Source organism: Athene noctua, chromosome 7 (genome assembly GCF_965140245.1).
Source record: "Athene noctua chromosome 7, bAthNoc1.hap1.1, whole genome shotgun sequence".
NCBI lineage: Eukaryota > Metazoa > Chordata > Aves > Strigiformes > Strigidae > Athene > Athene noctua.
This window is the reverse complement of record NC_134043.1, coordinates 13541613-13559672: the sequence shown is the minus strand read 5'-3', so window position 1 is coordinate 13559672 and position 18060 is coordinate 13541613. Positions and strand designations below refer to the sequence as shown.

Genomic DNA, 18060 nt, shown 5'->3' with positions numbered 1-18060 from the left:
GAGAAGTGGGACCGTGTGAACCTCATGAAGTTCAACTAGGCCAAGTGCAAGGCCCTGCACATGGGTCGGGGCAATCCCAAGCACAAATACAGGCTGGGTGATGAGGGGATTAAGAGCAGCCCTGCAGAGAAGGACTAGGGGATGGTAGTGATGAGCCCCAGAAAGTGGACTGTAACCTGGGCTGCATCAAGTGTGGGCAGCAGGTCGAGGGAGGGGATTCTCCCCCTCTACTCCCCTCTCATGAGACCCCACCTGCAGTGCTGTGTCCAGCCTTGGGACCCCCAACATCAGAAGGACACAGACCTGCTCGAGCAGGTCCAGAGGAAGCCACAAAGATGATCGGGGGGCTGGAGCAGCTCCCTTATGAGGACAGGCTGAGAGAATTGGGGGTGTTCAGCCTGGAGAAGAGAAGGCTCTGGGGAGAGCTTGTAGCAGCCTTCCAGCACTTCAAGGGGCTACAGGAAAGATGGGGAAGTATAATGATACGACGATGGGTAACAGTTTTAAACCGAAAGCGGTTAGCTTTAGATTAGATACAAGGAAGAAGTTCTTCACTGTGAGGGTGGTGAGACACTAGAAGAGGCTGAGCAGAAGCTGTGGCTGCCCCCTCCCTGGCAGCGTTCAAGGCCAGGTTGGACGGGGCTTTGAGCAATGTGGGCTAGTGGAAGGTGTCCCTGCCCATGGCAGGGGGGTTGGAACTGGATGATCTTCAAGGTCCTTTCCAACCCAACCATTCTGTGGTTATACAATTATCTGCAACTGCACACATAGCACTCCAGGCTTTAAGTTAGCACTGTGACAGCTTACTGCTTGTGACCACAACTCCAAACTGAACTGTCTAAAGAACATAATAAATTCTCAATATTTTGCTTCAAGCCACTTTGAGTGATTCGACTTCAAATTCTAAAATCCTCAACACCACCCCAATCAATATTCTTAGAGCCTTTTTTCTTTCTAAAAGAGGGAGACACTGCTTCTAAAGTAGAGGAAAACCATGCCTTTTCTTATTGCCAAAACTACAGTTTCTCATTTATTTCAGTTTAGCATGGACCCTGAAAGCAGTACTCTGAGCTTTCCCACCTTCAAAACCAAAATAGTTTACAAAATGGCTCTGACCACCCATGGCAGCACGGGCAAAAAATCAGGGCCACTTCAAGCCATTGTAAAAGTGCAGCAGAAGTTTTCCTCTGAGTCTCCACATCTGAATCTCTGAATACTGGCCGCTGCCCTGCCCTCTAGCATGGGCTGGTCTTGCTCCTTACTGCAGGTGCCCCAGCTGTGCAAGACAGCATTACACGCTTGAGTCTCTAAGCATCTAAAAGAAAGTTTTTCACACAGCAGGGGAGCATTTCACTGGATACCTCGCTAGCAGAGAGCTGCCAGAGAAGGGGCAGAAGTAGAATTTAGCAGCTACTATGGTGTAGCTGAAGCCTTTAAAGTTAGCTGTGTGGTTTGTTTCTGGACTCCAGAAACTTCACACATGTTCAAAAGGGGATTCTCCTGTTAAACTGGATAGAACACTGTGAAGAAAGTCCCAAAACTGCTTTTAAAATGGAAATGTGGAACTTGTTTAAACTTGAAAATTCAGATTACAGAAGGGTGTGAATGTCTGTTAATTACCACAGAATAGCCATTTTTTATTAACTTCACACATAGACAAGTCCCAACATATCCAAGAAACCATTAGCTGCCCATACTGCCATAAGAAACGAACATAGAAAGTTTCAAGTCTTTCTGCTATGTGGTTTTTATTTAAGAGTTTGTAAGTCTCTACCTACAACCACAGAAACAATCTTTTAAGCAAATTAATAGAAACAAATTTCCCTCCATGTTCCTCATTTTTTAAACATCTGAAGGAAGGCATAGGATAAAAATTACGGTGCACTGTAGAAGAACAGATTTGTCAGTCTTGAGGATCGTAGTCTAAAGAAGACTCACTATACATTATGGCACCACCACCAAACATATACGGGGGAGAAGAGCCAGAAATACCTTTGAATCCTGGGAAGAACAGTAACAGTAAACCAAGAAGGAAGGCTCAAGCTAGCTTGCATCTACAAGCCAACAGGTGTTTAAACTGCACTTTTTTTAACTGAAAAAAAAAAAAGCTTTTCCACACATGTTAGGAAGTCTGTTGACTCCCCTTCTTCCTTACAGGACACAGTGGAAAAAACACCACCTGAGAAAACCAAGACCTAAGCTGACAAAAAATTAACCTCCCAGGCAATGATGCATATGGCTGCTATATCCCATCAAGTTTGAAATCAGCTGGGCAGATGTTCCCCACATAATAAGCTCTGGAAAACACGAAGCCACAGTCTCAGCCCTAGTGGTCCACTCTGTTCCTGCAGAATTCAAATGCCACAGTTTTCAGGTAGCCAATGTTACAAGATACAAACAATTTAGGACTAGGATTTTCAGTACAACTTCTTCCCAAAGAAGCCACAGTCACACAGAAGTCAAAACTAACAACTCGGTGGCACTGGTCCTGTGCTTGGAGGTCATCCAAGTTTTGAGAAGGGTTTTAAATATAGGCTCCAAAACAAGGGTTTTCTCCAATCCTCCTACTAGACTTGTGGTTTGTCCTTTGGGAGACAGACTAGGTTACAGCCAACATAATGTCAACATGAAAACAAGATAATCCAAGAGGAAAAAAAAAAAAATATTCTCCCCACCACCACAACTCTGTCACTGCAAAAATAAAGTTCCCTCTTTCACTAATAAGCCATCAAAACTATGTGCTTAGTCAAAGCCTCTGACAGTAACACCGAAATTTTCCATCAAGAGCTATCCAGCAGAAAGCCACTAGTGAGGTTTAAGTTTAATCCCAGCCTTGAGCTAAAAAATGATGAATTTAAAGGAGAAAGCTACAAAGATTGAACAGCCCAAAGTTACTCCCACCATAACACCATAAAAGCTGGTACAATTCACAGCAAATCAACTGGTTCCACAGGTAGATTAAGTCAATCCAAATAGCAATAAGGAAATACTTGTTACCTAAGATGCTGCAGCAACATTAAACTGAGTACATAAGCCACTGAATTTTTTTCTGTGCTTAGAACCCCACTGATCCCAGACTAAGTGAAACTGCATTGTATGCAATTCTTAAATACGTCTTTATCTTGGGATAACTTTACAGGAAATTTAAAATCTTCCTTCTCTTGCAATGAGGAAGGAAGCCTGAAACCTGTAAGGAACACAATACTACTCTCCTGGGGGCTTGAAAGCTCTTCCAACATAGCTATTTGACTTCAAAAATTATGCTCCACTCTCATATGGTCTAGTCATCAGGTTGAGTTACCATCTTTGTCTTGTTTCACCGTCACTTCATTAGCCAATCAAGCAATACAGTCTGACTTGTGGAAATCATTTCTCTGTATCAAGTCCACAACTTCTGTGGTCAGCTACTCTAACACAGCTAACGTAAGACACAAGCTTCCAGAGAGGCAAAATATTGCTGCTGGCCACTCACAATCACTGTAGGCAAGAACCAGCGTCACTCAATAACCTGGCCTCCCTAGTTACTTTCCTAAAGGTATGTATGTACCTACTTCCACACAGTAAGCTTAACTTGTAAACAACTTGAAACATGACACTTCTTTGGTGGTTTTGTTGTTGTTTCTTTTGTTTGTTTGTTTGTTTTATAATGTGGTTAGCAGTAGCCCAGCAGTTGTAGAAATAACACAGCACCACAGTCATACCAACAAGCCTCCTTCTTCACAGGTTTCACGACCAAACTTCAGTTTAAGATTAGTTCAAGGTACATCAGACAGACATTTCCTTGAACCTTGATTTTCCACAACGAAGAACTCCTTCAGATCCCCACCCTAGCCAAATGCAGCAGTTTTTCAAGTGTAAAAGCTACAATGCATCAAACCTGCAGTAGTTCACCACTACTAGAAGATGGGCATTGTAAATAACTACTGGGTTTGCCAGCCAAGCACTCTTGGGCAAGAGGTTCAGAGGAGTTAGAACAGCACCTAGAAATCACATACTGTGAAGACTAAATGAAGATCTCATCAGCAAGGCAGGGTCAAAGTGCAGTTCTGCATGAAAAGTGGAAGGGTGGAAACTCTCCTCCCTCTGTCCACTCGTTTTCCTCTATTTTTGCTTCAACCAGTACAGATATCCCCTGGCCAGAGGGGATTTGGTATCAGGCCTTTACAAAGTATGACACTCATAAGCACTCAATCAAACCTACTCCTCCCTGGACTTACAAGTAGCAGTGGGCAAAGCAGCTGTACTGACAGTCTAAGCTCAAAGCATTCTTAGTTGTTCAAACCCTCCGAGAGAATGAGGTGGCAAGTAAAATATCAAGTGTCCTACTTGAAGAAGCAAGCAACCTTTTCCTGGAGACAAAGGCAGTTTGCAAGAGACACCTACCCAGCAACTGACAGATGGGCTCTTCCTTTTGTTCACCTGTCTTCATAAGTAGGCAATAATGTTTCTTTAGTGTCCGGGAATATTGCACAATCACTGTGACTGTTGTCGGTAATTAGTGTTGCCTTGTAGTCTAGCCTCCCCCTAATCCAAAAATGGTATCTTAGATTTCCAGCCTGACAACTCAGGCTTTTCTAATGAGCTGACAGGACAGTCCCGTGCTTATCTCAATGTACTAATGGCTCCTTCCACACCCCCTATACAGTAGCACTAACTGTCTTCACACAGAGTAACCACCTGTTTTGCCAATTATTAGGCCTAGCATAAAGGACACAGCCAGCATAAAGATGAACCAATAACCAAATTGTATTTGATACAAAAGGGTCAGTACATGGGTGAGCTCTGGGGGTACAAACAAGTCAGTCAGATTATACATAATTGACATCAATCCCACTGACCCCAACAGCGACACTGCACAACCAACAATGGGTGGAATAAATGGTGAAATGCAGTCTCCCATAGAAGGGACGGGAGACAGCCGAGTCAGCAAGCCAAATACATAAGACCAAGGAAGCCACATCCTGAATCTCTACACAGCCCGGGTTTACAAAAGCCAGACCTGACTGGAGCCCAGTTCCAGGGAATCAGGAGGTCCTTCCCCAACAGGGAACTCTGCACAGGGCATCCACCTCACAGACAGACACTGCCCCTCCTGCAAGGGGTCCCAGCTTTTATCCCTCAGTGGGACACCTGACCTTGGGTTACTTAAAGCAGGACACCTGGGGCTCGTTTACCCAATGGCTCTGTCTGCAAGGCTGCCGCACCCTGGAGGGAAGCCTAAAGGCAAACTCACCCCCCCTTTGAGAAGGGCTGTGGGAATCACCCATGTGTCAACCTTAATTTGGGGCTTGGGGTTGAAACCCCAGCATTTCACCGCCACACCTCTAATACTCTGCAGTACAGCCTTGCTGATAAGCAAAGCACTGCCCACGTGGATACGGCTTCCTTGCTGTAACAGCCTTACTAGGTCTTCAACAGAGGATTTCTTCCTGCTCCCACAGCACCGGCCACACCAAGGAAGCATTTGTAGAACTCCCTACTGTAACGGGCAGTTCACCCTCAGAGAAACCATGGCTGGCTGAAGGCTTGCTAGGCCTCTGCTAAATATATCTGTTCTTCAAACTTCCTTGGAGTCTGTTAAGGGGTTCGTGTTTAAAGTACAAACAGTAACCAATATACACCAGCACACAACCTCACTGCCATGAGGAAAACTGAGGCAGATTTCTAGAATGAAAATGGCTGAAAGATCCCCAGGGCTTAAGCTAACTAAGGACTTCTAGCCCCCACGCAATCCTTCTAGGACAGATGCTAGCTGTGAAAGTTGCCCTGGGTAAGATGAGAGATAAGCTTCAGATAACAGGAATTCTTAAGCCTCCACTAAAGGTTTGCACTGCTGACTCGGTAACTGAACACCTCATACAGAGCTACCGATTTCAGAAAGGCATCAATCTTGAAAAAAATCTTACACAGTAATGAAGCCGCAGCAAATCAAGATGACTTACAGGTCACCTCAATGTGACCCCAACCCTACACTAATGGAACCACTCTGCAGAGTAGGAGTAACTCTTGAAGACTAGGGTAGAAAATTAGATGAGCTTTAATATCCTTTGTTTTCCTAATACAACCCCTCTCTGAAATTAGTTTGGTTTTAACTTTGAGACCAAGGACAAGTCTAGAATGAGCTTTCAAGGTCTCCTTCCTTTTTAACAGTTTGAGCACAGAGATGCAGGTCAAAATCCTATAATGTTAGGAGCTGCTCTGTATGACTCCCTTCTGCAGGCATCTCAGTTCATGGTTCCAAGGTATCACACTACACGTAATTTATTAGGGGCCTACTGGACCACAGTGGGGAAAAAAAACCCTATCCTCATGACACTTTACTCCATGAATAGTACCCGAGTTGTGGGTTTGTGTGTACAAAAATATCCTCTCTCCCTCATTCTAGAAATCTAACCTTACCCTAGGGCCTGCACACTCCAGATCTGACACCTGTGGGACCCCAGCCAACAAACAATACACCACTGAGTATGACTTCCAGCTCTGCTCTGCAAGGTGTCAGCCAAGGGTGCACAAGGTACCCTGAGGGGCTGTGGTGATATATCCCAGAAGAATGGAGGTGGTGTCTAGCCCCCTCCTACTGCAGCTATGAGTGCAGGACAAAACTTTTCCAGAGTCACATCCTAACCCTCTCCTTCACAATCCAGCAGAAATACTGGATCATCTGGAAGAACATGGAAAGAAAAGGAAGAGACTTTCACCTGTAGCCTCATGTGGGTAAAACCCTTAGCAAGGTTTGGAAGTAGAACACTATTGAGAATTAGCACAGGGTGACCCAACGCTTGCCAGATTGCTGGCAGGATGAGTGGCTTCACAGCGCACATCTGAATCTTGACATCTCTATTTATATTGCCATAGATGAAGCGCCTTAGGTTAAGATCACTAATTCAGCCCATCCTGAAGATGCAAAGCATCTCTTAGTGTACATCAGTTGAAGAAAAACATGGGAGAATACCAAGAATCTCCTGCTTTATAGGGAGGAATAGGGCAGAAATTAAATTCCTTTCCCAGAGCCACTGTAATACAAGTCTCCAGTGGCACTGGGAACTGAGGATGAGATAACACCTTGGAGAAAGGAAAAAACCCATGCCACCCCGTGCTGGTACAAGATCAGGATAATCTAGTCTTAAAGAGGTTAGTCGGTTGAATATAAATTCCATACTCAACAAATCCTCCAGGACCTTGTTATCACTACTGATGTATAACAGGCTAGTAACACTGAAGAAGTAGCTAAGTTTTTGTGTACAAGTCCAAACCAGAACTACCCTGGAAGGAAATATTGAGATATAAGTGCTAGTAGTAAAGTAACAGATTGTAATGGAAAAAGAATACACAAGATCACGCACAAGTAGAGCCCTCAAGGGACTCTGAGTGTCCAACTAAGCACCTTTCAGTAAGACTTCTTCCCTCTCCCTCCTACATTGTTTTCTCCAAACATACATGTGTATTTTCAACAATCTTAAAATGTGTATGATGTGGGAATAAAGAAACAAAAAAACCCACTCCATGCACTCTACACCTCAAATAAGTTCACTCACAGAAGAACCTCAGGCAGATAAGCAGATACTACAGCCACAAGCACCTCCAATTCTAAGACAATGAGTTACATGCATACTTATGACAAGAAGCCATGCCAAGAAGCTGCTGATATGAAAACCTATCAGACACCCAAAACTGAACAGGAACTCAGTAGGAGCCTGTAACAGACTGGCCATGGGATGCAACAGCAGCAGTTTGTAAGTTAACAGTTTTGGAAAATGTTTTATTTTCTTGGTCTCCCCTTGGGCTTCCCAGCTAATGTCTATCTCTTCTCTCATCACTCTAAACACAATCTTGTCTGCATGACAAAACAGGGCTCTTTGCCTACTCCTGTTCTCCAGGGCTGCCAGCCCTCATGGAAAGTGTTGGCCAAGGACAGAAGAACTCGCAGCAGCAGCTGGATTTTAACTGCTGACAGGGGCCCGCAGAAACCAGCACTTAAGACCAATTCAGCTCCAGGAAGGTGAACGAGGGTTACCCTCTACACTCACAGCTTCTAACTCAGCCTGACATTTGCAACTGCATGTAAATGGATGGCCAAAGAAACCCCCCAACACAGACAGCAATGGATTGTCAAAAGCCAGCACTACCCTTAAGATTTATAAAACAGCGGGTGGAGGGTGCACAGAACAATGAGGAGCAGAAAGGGTTTTATTTGACAATACCATGAATTGGGCTGAACTCTAGTGGCAGTTAAGAGACTGCTGGGCTAAGAAACCACCTGCAGTGTAACAGCCAGAGATACATACATCTCGAATCCTCCCTTCTGCTCAGCATTACTCTGAAACACATTTTGATCAGATCTTTGCCTCAGCAACTCATTGTTGGTTCAATGTGGCTTTCCAAAATATCTTGGAATCTAAAGCATCTACAAAAACAAAGTGTAAAGAAAGGGTCCCAGCTTAAACTTCAAACACAGAAAACACTGCACGAGGCCTGGTCTGTTTAGCCTACTATTTTGCTGGTGGCAGAAACAAAGGTTTTTTTTAATCTGCCCACTCACTTTCAATAAATTAATGATGATGAGACTTCTCTAACAATTAATTTTGTTGCTCCTACTTGGCATATTGTTTCTAGATGCAGAATGTACATCTCCCTCTCCTTGCAGAGCCAAACATGCAGAGATTTGATTAAGTGACAGAACAGGAAACCAGATGAACTCAAACACTAACCATGAATCGAGATCAAACCTCTTGGAGAGTATCTGCAGTCAGACCACAAAATCCATCTGTTGCCCTCCTATACCTTCAACAGTTAGAACCCCATCCAGGCCGTTTGGGTTTGGGTTGTTTGGGGTTTTTCTGTGCAACCATGCTAGTGCTGCCAAAGAGAGGAGAAAGTGATCTCTGGTGTTTATGACAGAGCCAGGCACTACTGCAGCACAGAATGCCAAGGAACTTGTGCGCGTTTAGCCCTTCAGTATCCTGCTCCGCAAAGCTCTCAACTAGCTCACATCAGGCTTTCAGACAGCTTTGAGGGCTGATAACAGGTTGGTCCAATGGACAATGTTCAAAACACCAAGTGAGCTCTAAAGAAACACACAAACTTTAACACTTGATGAAAATGAAGAAACTGAGCAAAGAGCAACATTAAGTGTACACCATTAAACAGCAGGGTAAAGCTAAGGCACACTGCCACAAATATCAACCCTTCATCAAGGAAAGAAGCAAACCCCTTTTCTCACAGTCAGACTGGTTACAATTTACTAAAGTCACAGTCTGAAGAAATTAAAAGACAAAAAGTCTATTTTATTCACTTGGCTGAGACACTCGCTGGCTTTTTTTAAAAAGTACTAGGCAAGGGCTGCCTGAGGGCGTCCTGGCCCTGTCAGAACCCAGGAGGAAGCTTCAATTACAGCTGCCAGCCGAGGAGGTGTTAACAGCAGCAAGTCCTATCCAGAGGCACCCCAACAAGATTTCCAGTCCCCGTCTAGGCAAGGCCCAAGATAATGAGAGACTCAGGGTGACACATGAGCCTGATTCAAAGTTGTCTGAGGCCAGAAGGGTACCTGTAATGGCAGTACACAAGCTTCAAAGCCATATTACTCTCACAAAAATCTGCATGTATGTTGAAATGGGGAGGTACATGCAGGAGAGGTCATTACTTTATGCATCTGAACATTTCATGTCTAGCCTCTCTCACAGTACTTCTTATAACACAGCATGACCTGCCCCTAACACAAAAGCTGTTGAGGGCAAGATCTAGCTCTTCATGTTTTAAATCATTACAGAAGTGGCCAGACTTGCTCTCATCCTCTAACAACCAACATCCCTGACCAAACTGCCTGATGGGTAGGGAAGGATTGATATATGGGAGAAACAGATAAGTTGTTTCAATTTGAGTTTTGCTGTTTAAATACCTGGTTTTCATAACACTTAAGTTGCAGCTCAGATTTAAGATTCCTACAGAACTTCAAAGATGACTGGAGGACTAACTCATTCAATCGTAGGCACTCCCTGCAATTGTCCCTCTAGGGACACATGAACTAGAGAAACATTTCCATCTCACAATCATGCTGCTGCCTCACTTTTAGCACTGTACACTATCAGCCAAGTGAAGCAAGGCCAAAGTGTTTAACTTCATGGCATTTTTCTTTTTGAAACAGAAACTTTTGAAGCTGTCTGATCAATTCCAAAGACTTCGCAGGAACATCACAGTCATCAGTGTGAAAAAAAAAGACTTTCATTCATTTTGGCAGCAGTTTGTTAAAAGAATGAAACAAGTGTAACTATGAAATACAGAAAGGATCACCCATGGAGACACGGTTAGTCATTATTCTGTCCCTCTCGTAACTTCCAGGCTTTAGTCCCACTGACAGGGTTCAACAGAGAAAACAAGCAAAAGCGGGACTTTGCCAAGCCCAGGACTGCAGCACAAAGGCTTGTTCCACACAGCAAGCTACACTGCCATAAGGAAGACCCTGAATATGGCAGTACTGCAGTTCCATTCTGCACTTAGTGTAGCCCTTTGCCCTAGCGAAAGCTCACCACTATTGGAAGTTCTCAAACATATCCAGGCTGCAGCCCCCTATTCAGTTGCAAACCTCTTCTAAATTCAGCTCAGAATCCCACACAGAAACAAACACTTGCACTTCTAATTTGAGCACTGCTAATCTAAATGGTGGATTTGTGTCATCAGGTATCAAGCAACAATATTTTGGTTTGTCTTCAACAGCACCCAGGTGGAATCAAGAGGAGTACATGACAAAGATACAACTGCTCAAAAGATGCAGAGAAACGAGTCTGCACTACTCAGCAGCAAAATGGACTCCAATGCATTCACCTGAGATGCTGGCGCAAGCACTGGCATGGAGACCACATCTCTGCCCAACCAACACCGGCTCAGCACATGCTTCTTTGCTTAACCCTTGTTTCCTTTACTAAACGCTGACTTAGGGGACAGAGGGATCTACTGTTCAGAACAACCCTCACATCTGGGAAGTCTCCATTCTGCTCCACCACAGGCTTCCGATACAACCTTGAGCTTGTCACCCCACCTCAGTTTCCCACCTCTTTCCCAAGACCATGTGCAGAGGGGTGGGGAAGGGGGCAGCGTTTCCCTTCTTCGCAGATACCCGAAGACACATACATTGAAAACAGCACAAACGTAGCCCACGAGGCCTGCATAAACACACTGACAAATAATTATTTAGTCAGACCCACCACCTCTTCAAAGAGTTTTTGCAGGATCTGTCTAATGATCCATTCACCTCTTTGTACAGGCACTAACTACCACTAGTCGCCCAACTTGCATTAAAAATTTTGACAGAAATAAATTAAGCAAAGCACGGCACATGCACAAAAGGGCCAAACACAAGAGCCGAATCCACCCAAATCGCAAGATGGTTTTAAAAATACAGCAGCCTCAAGACGTTAGCACAATCCTGCACCGCTGAGCGGACGCAACACGGCGGCACTTCACCTCCCTTCACCAAGCAAGCGCTGCTACCAGCGGAGACCCTCGCAGGAGGGCCCTGCCCTGCCACGGCTCCAGCCCCGCCGCCGCTCCCGCCGCAGGGCTGACCCCGCGCTGCCACCGCCGTTGCTCCCGCACGGCCCCCAGTCCTACCCGAGGGGAGCCGGGGCCGGCCGGCCCCGCCGCTCACCCAGCCCCGACGGCCCCCAGGAGGGGTGGGTGGGGAGGCGGAGGGGCGCCTCCGCGCCGGCCATTGGGCCCCGGCAACCCCCGCACCCCCCGGCTCCCGCTGCGGCCGTTACGCCGCCGGACCGCCCTCCCCCTCCCCTCGACAAACCGCACCGCCGGGCGACCCGGGCGCTGCGCTCCCGCCCGGCGCCGCGGGCGGGACGGCCCCGGCAGCACCCGCCCCGCCCCACTCCCCTCACGGCCGCGCTCCCCGCCGTCACCCAGCGGCGGCACCACACAAAGCCCCCGGCCGCGCTTCCCGCTTCGCCCCGCCCCCCGGTGCGGCGGCCCTGCCCCCGCCCGGCGCGGTGCCGGCGCGGGCATTACCTGTCCGGGCGCGGCGCGGGAGGCAGCGGCGGGGCGGGGGCCGGTCGGCGCTCAGTGCCGGCGGCGGCGCCCGCTGCGCTGCATGGCTGCGCCCGCCCCGCTGCCCCGGGAAGAATGGGAGCCAGCGCGCGTGCGCCGCCCGCGCCCCCCCGCGCCGGCGCGTCACCGCCCCGCGCCTCTAGAAGGCTCCCGGCCGGCAGCGCGCATGCGCGCAGCGCTGCGCATACACACGACCCCCCCCGCCCTACCATAGAGCCCGCGGCTCGGGCTAGAGAAAACGCGCCTCTCTATGGTAGGTGGGGGGAAGCCCCCCGGCGCGGCGGCGGTGAGGTCAGTGTGCGCGGTGCGCATGCGCAAGGGCGGCACCGCCCCGGCCAGCCGTTAGGGGCGGGCTCGGTCGCCATGGCGACACTGCCCGCGCGGCGGGAGCCGCAGGGCGCCTCGCCGCGAGACGGGAGTTGGCGCAGGCGCGGCGGGGGCGCCGAACCCAGCCCCGCCCCCCCCGCCTCCGCCGGAGGCTCCAGGGCGCGCGGAGCGGCTCGGCCCGCCCTGTGAGAAGCCCGAGCGATTTGAGAGGAATTCCCGGTACTGGGCAAGGAGAGCCCCGGGGCCACGGGCTGCGGGTCAGTGCGCTGCCACGCCCCTTCCCTACTGAGGGAAGCCGCGTCTCGAACGGTCCGGGTTAAAAAGCTGCACTTAGCTAATTATTTCTCCTAAATGGAAGGAGTTGCAAAGTGAGGTGAAAATTGGAAACAAACTCCCTGTGCAGAGGCTCTTTACCAAGACACGTGTGACAACGTCTTCCCTAGGCTTATGGCCTGCTTCTCTCGTGTTGGTTGTAGGGAACTTCCACCTCAAACACCACCAGCTGTCCTCATTCTCTGCCCTGCAGAAAGCGGTTGACCTCCATAAGGTGGTGTAACATTGTGGTTTCCAACACATAGGTAGTCTGAGTCATCAGAACAGTTAACATGGAAAAACTCTATGTGGAAGAAATGGTTCTTTTTCAGTCATAACTTCTTGAAATAATCTCTTCTTCATGGCTCCCAGTTTTGTCACAGGAATGACTTCTGGCAAGCCCCCTTCCAAATAATACTACATTTGCTAATTTGTTCCTTTCCACCGTCAGGTTTCAGAGCAGTAACTGCTGCTTTGCATGAAGGAATCAGCAAAGTTTGAATGTAAAAAGTGGAACAGGCTGCAGAGATGTCAAGAGAAAGCTGGGGATATTCGTGCTTAAAAGGATGCCAGCTCTGTGTAAACTGAAAACAGGTGATTACAAACCAGCTTTAGAAATTACCATGGTTCTCACCCCCCAGGGCAGTAGCTAATCTCCTGAGAGCCCTAACTGGCTAAGTACCTCCCACGGTAGACACAACAACTCCACTTCCCCTGCTGAGGCTTTCCAGTCCCCACATTACTAACCATGTGCACTCGGAGGGGCGACAGCCCCTGCACCAGTGCTCTCCTTCCCTAGCTGGACAGTTCAGCAACCACAACTCCAGTCGACTGTCCTCTTTTTGCTTTGCAGTCTCCTACCAGCAGCTGATGGCGGGGTCGGATCATCAGTACATTAATAAAGCACTGATCGTTCCACTACAGCTGAATCTGTTAGAACTATAGGCAAAGTTTTCTTAGAAACTAGATAAAATATAAATCCTGCCTGCTACCTAAAATGCCATCACATTCCATTTTGAGACAGAAAAATAGATAAAAATCGATCAAATAAGTTCTAAGCTGAATTATGATAAGGAGTATTTAATTTGGCTTCAGTAAGAAATCAATAATTGTGTATCTCACATTTGCTGTGAATTCATTCTCTTCAGTGTTAGGATAAAGAGGCATTTACTTTGCAAATTTCTCAATGCTGCCTTCAGATATGATTGGGTGTTTGGTCTTTTTTTCATAGATTCTTACTTCTGGCGATTTTAGGGTCACTGTCAATCTAAAGCTTCATAAAGAAATGCCGAAAGATGCGATTGGCTTGGTTTTGAAGTACTCTCCCCACCTCCCCCCCCCCCCCCGTAGATAAAATGTGCACAGAAAATATAATTTTTACTGCCTCTTTTGTTGCAAGATTTCAGGTGACAACTGCACAAAACTTAGAAGCTCCCTCACTGAAATTAATAATTTGGACACAGTCTTTCTCTATGTGTTTTCTTCATGTTTTTATAATAAACAGATAGAGTCTCTGCACAGAAATAAATTTCTCTGTCATTCAATCAGTTCTGTTTTGATTTTTTTCTGTTATTACATGACCAGTTCCTTGGCTCCCTGCAGAAATTTTTAGCCTGTATTTTTAAGATAAGATAACCAAATTGCTCCAGGAGCAGCAGCACTAATGACACCTGGTTTCCTACCAAACTGTGTCCTTTGTCCCTCTAACCCACCCTGCTCCCTCAGCAGCCCCTACCTTCCTTTGTGTGTCCAGTGACACTGCCCTCAAAGGAGACACTGGCAGCACGAGGTGCGGTCAGTCCAGGGCCGTACACATGTGCAGATCGACTGGCAGGCTGCTGCCAAAGGAACCACAGCATCTCCCAGCTACCTCCTGGTTTTCCCCGAGCCTGGCAATGATTATTTCTCTCCTCCAATTCTCATGAAGCTTGAGATTCTTTCCTCTTCCCTAAATGTTGAGAAGAAAAAAGGAGGGGGCTAGCCTGACAGCTGAATAGCAGCAAACAGACTAATCACATAAGCCTCATTTTAATTAGGAAAAAAAGTCTAAAATACATTGTAAACTGCAAGTTTTCTTCAAGCTTTTTAAAAGCAGGCAGCAAAGGCACTGTTCTGATTCTTGCCCTTTAGGTTTCTTAAAATTAATTGCTACTGCATATATTATTGCACTGTATCACACTATATTGCACACTTCATCCTGCTTTCTCTAGTAGAACACTGTCCTTCGATGATTTTTTTTTTTAAGCTTTCTTTTAGAGTCTCACAGCATCTCAGTATTCTTTAATTCTGCTCAGAGAAGGCTCAGTCCCTCAGCTTTCACAGGGACATCAATCTGCATTAGCTATAGCACCATTCATGGCACACTGTCCATTGTCTGTGACAGCTCCCGGTAGAAACCCACCATGAAAGCATGTCAGGATACCCCAAGGGCAACCAGACTGAAGTTTCTGGATGGAATCCAATCTGCACAGATACCTCAGCTCCTCCAAAGTTACTGTTAGGTAACAACTGGGCTACTTCTCACCAGCCCTTGAAGATTCATCCTGGGGTGCAGGAAGGAGTCTCTAAATGAAGGAAACTGGAGGAGCTGCTACTGACACAAGCGAGTGCTTCACAAGGACTTCACTACTGGTGGTTTAACAGCAGGCATTTGGCACCACCCTTATAAATAATGCACCTAAAAAAATTACTCCTTACTGTGCTCTCATTTCTGAATGATCTGCATTTACTTACCTATCTCACACGTGGATCTTCAGCACAGGCAGGACTAGTGCAGCAGAAAGGCAGGAACATCTGTCTCCCGAGAGGATACTGTTCCCAGCAAAGCAGCACATCTCTCTCTAATCAGTCCACCTGCAAAACACACTGTTCCCTGCTCGTTGGGAGAGGCCTTTTTCCTCATGAGTAGGAGGTGTGTGCCTATACACGTGCAAAATACAGCACAGTCCATCTGCAAGATGAAACAGGAGATCAGCTTATGGTCATCTGCAGTGAGGGCACAGAAGGCTGTAAGGAAGGACAGAGTAAAGCCAGAAAGCTTTTTTTCAAATAAAGGAATGTATGGATATTCTAGCCCTCATTTATCAATATTGCTCTTTCAAACAAAAACACGTCAATAAAACAGAACTAGGGGAAGCAGAGGGATGGATTGGGAGGGGAAAAAGGCTTCTATTTCAGTGAAAACACTGACTGTACCCAAGTGACCTGCTCTCCTCCTTTCCCTCCAGGCCATTTTGCACAATGTCTGCTCAGGAATCTGATGGCTGAGTGCTCCATGAAGAAAAGTGTTCACTGATGAATGATAGTATGATGATGTAGTTGCCCATGACAGCAGAGGTAGCAGCACCAAAACCTGGCTGTCCCTGGGTTGCTTCCCTAGAAGCAAGCTGCTTCCCTGCACACTGCCATGCAGAATTAGAAAGCCACATTTCCTTCACCTGCAGCCCCAACTTGACTACTTGCACGGCTAAGGGGGAGAACAACTTCCCTCACCACGATGTAACACTGCATCTCTCCCTTTGCTGTCTCCTGGCGCTCACATCTCCTGCACACATCACCTGAACAGACCTGTGCGGTGCGAAGAGGAACGCTGGATTGCTGCTGGCACCAAGATAAATAACATGGGCCAACACGAGGCGAATCCCGAGCACCAATCTTCTGAGTGCTGTTGATCCCACTCTGGCACGGGCTCCCTGTGTAACTCACCTCCTCTACCCTCCCTTACCTTACCTGTGAAACAGGGAACAAACTCCCTGTCCATAGTGCGCAAGAACCAACACTTGAAACAGGGAAAGCACTGGTTACTTCAGATCAACATTAGATTTAATAATTCCTTATTCTTCCCTTTGCACATGACAGTTGTCACAGCCCCATATTCGAGCACTTTCAGCTCAGACAATATGCTCCTGCACTGCTATCTTTAATTGGCACTTTCCTGCCAAGCCTCAGCATTTTGCATCGGGCTTTTTCCACATAAGAGCTGCCACAAACAAAGCAGCCCGCTGACCCACTTAACTCCCACGTGAAGGCACATGAAGCTTCGCTTCGGTCACCAAACAGAAAAGAAAATGCAAGAGCAGAAGGTTTTGATTAAAGGGAAGTGAGCAAACAGCTTCAAGGATCATCAAGTGTACATGAGCACGTCCGCATGTTTCCACTCCTTGCAGAAATTTGACCACCCAGGGAGAAACAGCACATAGAAAGCAGGTAGTCCTCATGCCATGTGAGGTGGGTTTGATTCAAGATTTCCCGTTGGCATGAAGGTCCTGTGAGCCATGCGACATCCCCACTGGCCTCTTCCTCTGACCCAGAGTGACTGCCTCCAGGGAGGCAGGGGACAGTTCATTCTCCCTGGCCAAAGCATCAAGGAAGGTACCAATTAGCGTTAATTGCAGTGTTCTTTGTTTTGTGACCAGAGTCTGAGCAGAAACCCCCCAAAACTAAACACAGGCTACTGGCAACAGCTTTCCACCCTTTCTGACCCGAGCTAGATTTAATGCAGCAGGCTAGAAGATTTCCAGTCTTAACAAGGCGTAGGCATTAGGTCTTGTATTTGCATCACAGACCATATTTTTCCTGGCTGCACCCAGGCCTCTGGGAAGAGACATTTATAGGTCAAACTAACAGGAGCCCTATTTTTGTCTTGCACTTAAATTTACACTAAAGAACATTTCAGTCCCATTTCCTCTTCCCTCATAATTCCCCATTTACACTCTTTCAAATGGATTTACCTCTTCCTGTGCTTGTTCTTTATAGTGATCTGCTGTTATTTTATATTGTTATCTGTGTTATTTTATCTTTTTTCCACCACTCAAGCACTTACAATTATGCTCACATCTTTTTTTTTTTTTTTTAATACTTGCACATCACACATGCACATACCTTAGCAGCATGGATTCTTTTCATCTTTCAAAAACATTTCCTTTTTATCGTTACCCAAATATTAAGCCAACTGGAAAGTGACACATCAAGGTTAGGAATGCAGTCTGCTCCTGACAAGGAAAAAATGCTGAGCTTTGCAGGAGAGGCTAAGTGGATTAAGATCCTTTTGAGAGATTAGGTCACCCTTCACCCCAAATGCAGATTTCTACTGAAATTAATGGAAGCTCTTACAAAATGCAACAGGATGGCTGACACTGAAGAGCAACACAGCAAACATATACCCACAGCCCACTCAAAACTGATTGTCCAAATCACCGACTCCAAATCATTCTCAACAACTGACTGATTGAATCTATACTACATATTAACATGGCAGGATTTCATCTTGTAAAATTATGAGCTGATGGGGAAAAAAAGATGAGCTAGTAGTTCTCAGGATAAAAACTTGGGCTGTGATTCATCTGATGTGACTGCACTGACATTACACCAGCAGAC

At 46.7% G+C, this 18060-nt stretch overlaps 1 protein-coding gene across 1 annotated transcript in view; it reads right to left on the bottom strand.

The window, feature by feature from the left end:
- The window catches only part of CLASP1 (cytoplasmic linker associated protein 1), a 187536-nt gene extending 175420 nt beyond the window's left edge, over positions 1-12116 (bottom strand). Inside the window, exon 1 of the mRNA XM_074911577.1 lies at positions 12007-12116. The gene's annotated coding sequence lies outside the window, so the exon portion shown is untranslated. The remainder of the gene's footprint in view (positions 1-12006) is intronic.
- Between the last annotated feature and the right edge of the window lie 5944 nt (positions 12117-18060).